Below are 4,073 nucleotides of genomic sequence, written 5' to 3' on the forward strand. Positions count from 1 at the left end.
AAGTTCCATGTTTCCTGTCATGGTTACAACTGTTTCCTCAAAACATGGAGCACAATGTGTCAAGTGTAGTGCTGCCGTAGGTAATATCCTTTTTCCAACGTTTGACCGGCTTGTTTTTCTAGGATTTTTAAAAAAGGTTTAAGAGGTCAGCAGCCAAAAAAAAATTGCCTGGGGTTTTTTTGAGCTGTTTTAGAGTAATTTTGATGTGCTGAATCCAAAAATAACAATGGTTTTGCTCAATCGGGCATCAAAATGCAGGACTTGTTCTCACATCTGGATCGGTTTCCTGAGAATCTGGGATCAATGACTGATGAGCAGGAGGAGAGACTCCATCAGGACAGAAAAGAGACAGAGAATTTCACACAATGAAGACGCAATGTTCAATTTACATGCACTAACCCCCATCAGTGTTTATTATTCGACTTACAGAAATCCAAGATTGTAACATTTAATTAATACACTTTGTTAGGAAACATTTTTTTCCTCCTAAAACGGTTTTGAATGAGAAATATTAACACAAATGAACTGATTATGTCACGAAAATGTAACCACTTTAGCCAGAAGATTGGATTTCCCTGAATCAGATTAGAATTAAAAACTTGACCTGATTGAGGAAAAACTGATGTCATTTATAGATTCAGCAGTGCGAAATAGTCATAATTCATAAAAAAAAGAAAAAGAAAAAAAAGAAAAAAACAGACAACTTCCAAAAACAATTTTTTTATAACCCAGTGTAATCAACAACCTCTAACCTGGAGGTTAAATAAATGTAAATGTGGTTTTAATCACATATTGGCAGGAAAAGCTTTGAGTTGCTATTACAGCACAAGACTTTGATGTGCCCAAAGAAAAACTGGTTGAATTTTACATTTTGTTTTTGGCCATCAAGCTGTAATGCATTAATATAACAAGGCAGAAATAACTCATTACCTGAGGAAGAGTCTCACAGCAAATAGAGTGCTACCTACTTTAAAAATATATATATATATATATATATATATATATATATATATATATATATATATATATATATATATATATATATATATATATATAAGCTTTATTATTAAACTTGAATAAACAATTTCCACTGAGTTTACTTCAATTGAATTTTCATTTGCTTAATTGTTGACATTTTCACATTTTTCCTGTCAAGCACTTCGAACATACAAATCACCTTTTGGTGCAAAAAAAAAAAAAAAAAACTTATTTGGCAGCGTTTGACTATATCAGCTGGCATTTCAGGAGGTGAACATAAATGTCAGCAGTGAACAACAAAAAAGAAGAGTTATATATCTGTGTCTTACATACAGTAATATCTTTTCCTAACATTTTTTCCCCCTTTTTCTTTTTTTTTTTTAAAGTTCCTCTCGCTTCCTAGACTCTCCTTCAAAACCCATTATGTCATTCATATCCTCAGCTCTGCAATCACTCCATGGAGCTTTCTCAGTTTATTTCCTTCAAGGACAATAAACCTGTAAACACAGTCAGCAAGCACTCACTTACCCACCGGAACAGAAGAAACTTAACTCAAACTTGCACCCGTACCTCCGCCTTCTGAGTCTTTCAGAAACACGGATATTTTCATACGTGTCGCTATGCACATGTTCACGTTTATTTCCACATGTAGTGCTTAAGTGATTAAAGCTCCTTTTGGAAATGCCTGCTATGCTCTCTCTGCTGTCTGCACGCATTTTCTTTGTTTTGCTTTTTTCATTTTTTTTCCCTCCCCTCTTCATTTGTCTCCATTTTGTTGGTGCATGTTTACAGACAATTTAATCACAAGAGGGTCTCTGTTCCGTTTTAGAGATTTCAAAGCATCCGTTTTTGTATTTCTGTCAATGACCCTCAAAAAAAAAAAAATAAATAAAGGATTTCTTTTTTTCAGTCGTTGCTTTCATTTTGCATCCTTTCGTGACCCTGTAGTAAAATAGAAAAAGAAAAAAGAAAGCTCGGCGTTCGCCTTGCCTCTGTTGATGATTGGCTGCGTGTTTATAGTGGCTGCTGCCATCTCTGGTGTTGAAGTTGTTGTTCGTGCTGTGTTTCTTTTTTTTTTTTCTTTTCCTTTTGGATGGAACCTTCTGGGTGGAATCAAATATTCATGATGGCAAAGAAAGGGAAGCATCAAACTCTACAAGCTCGCTCCGCGCGCTGTGTGCTCACGGCTGCCATGTGATAGAATTAAAATGAAATATGTTGAAGCGTACATGTGTATGGCTCACTTTTTTTTTCTTTTTTCTTTTTCTTTTGAAGTGATGAAGAATTGAAGTGGGAATTATGGAGACATTTTTACATCCAGAAATAAACTATATTGTTCTTCCATCCACTCATCTGTAAATTAAAAAAAAAGAAGTTATTTTTCCTCATCAAAACTGAGGCATTTTTCCACTGTGCATTAGCTGTCAAGAAAGTCCGCCCTCTTTTCTTATCTAGGCCTGTGTCTGTTTGCTCGAGGGGCCTAAAAAATTTAGGCTTTTACCTTCAGCATTTACTTTTGAAAGCTTGCTTTTTGAAATATTGATGTTTAATCTTGTGAAACAAGACTGCTGCATTAACATTCTTAAGAAAGATCACCTTTCGCTCTTCTTTTCCACCTTACCACCGATTCGAACCGGATTTTAGGAGCGAAAAGAACAATTCATTAGATTCATCAGAGTTAAAAAAAATGGATAAACTGGGGTGAGAAGAAGTTCTGTAAATATGCTTCTTCCAGTCCCTGCAGCAGATAAGATTTAAAACAGAAATAACTTGTATTTACAACTTCCATCTGAAAAGATAGAATTTAACTATACTGCATTTTCAAAGCTGAAGGAACAAAACGTAAGTTTAAGATATGTTTATATTCAACAAGTAGAGTTTATGTCGGTTCACTCTGAGCATCACATTGAACTAGAAGCAAAACAACAGATTAGATCTTTAATTGGTATTTTCTTGTCTGAATTCAGAAAAAGTCCCAACAAGATACAAATGTTTATACTGATAAAAAAAAAAAAATTCTACACTGTTGAGCTCCAATCAAAATGCTGTAATTCATGTCATCTGCCAGCAGGTAGCAATAATATCAATTTCACAGCATTAAAAATGCAAAAGGAATATTCAGAGCACTGTTACAGGACATTAGGCTAGATAAGATTAACCAAAGAAAATAAATAAATAATACAAAAAAACACCTATTCTGTGTTTCTGTCATTGAGCTTACATTTAAAGTTTAAAGGGAAAAAACAGAAGACAAAGCAAAACAGACCTAAAAACTGCTTCACTGTAATTGAGTGCGTCAGCAAAGTGGCTTACAACTGTAATTTGCTGTCCTCCCAAATGAGATACAAGCTTTTGGAACACTTTGCAGACTAAAAGTGTTTGCTTTGGCACCTATTCCTGAATTTATTTACACCAGAGATGATATGATATGTAGAAACCTTTAAGGATATTTCATGTTATTCAGACAGGTTCTGTCTAAGTGATCTCTTGACTACAATGAGGGCCATGGAAACTAGTCAAACTGGAACATGGTTACTCACAGCTAATTTGTGAACTCACCATATCTGCCTGACGTGAAAATATTTGACGATCTGACATATTTCAGAGTGTATTAATGTTCAGAAAAATGTTTAAAAATCTTATGTTTTTGGTATGTAAAACTCAGTTTTGCCTGTGGACAGGAGCGCAGGCACTATCGTGTGGACACGTCCTAATCTAACAAGACGCTTTAACAGTTGCATAGACTACAAATAAAACTCCATTACGTCACAACATTTATTTCTTTGGCAGTCATTTCCCAAGTATTATATGTTCTTTTTACGATGTGTATCTTCTGTAGTCTTTTGGGGAGAAATTATCCATTTCAGCTCAGCGTGATTCTCTTTGTGTGCTTTGAACATTTAAACACTTATCGCACTTTTGAAAGCAAAAATAATAAAAATAAACTAGGACTAATGGAGAATCCCATGACTGACAATGTGACTTTAAAGCATCTTGCAAGTTGCACTTTGACCACTTATACATTGTTACATGTTACTTTATTTGATGCTAATCATGAGGAGAATTAATTGTTTATATATATATATATATATATA

Source organism: Poecilia formosa, unplaced genomic scaffold (genome assembly GCF_000485575.1).
Source record: "Poecilia formosa unplaced genomic scaffold, Poecilia_formosa-5.1.2 Scaffold293, whole genome shotgun sequence".
Classification (NCBI taxonomy): domain Eukaryota; kingdom Metazoa; phylum Chordata; class Actinopteri; order Cyprinodontiformes; family Poeciliidae; genus Poecilia; species Poecilia formosa.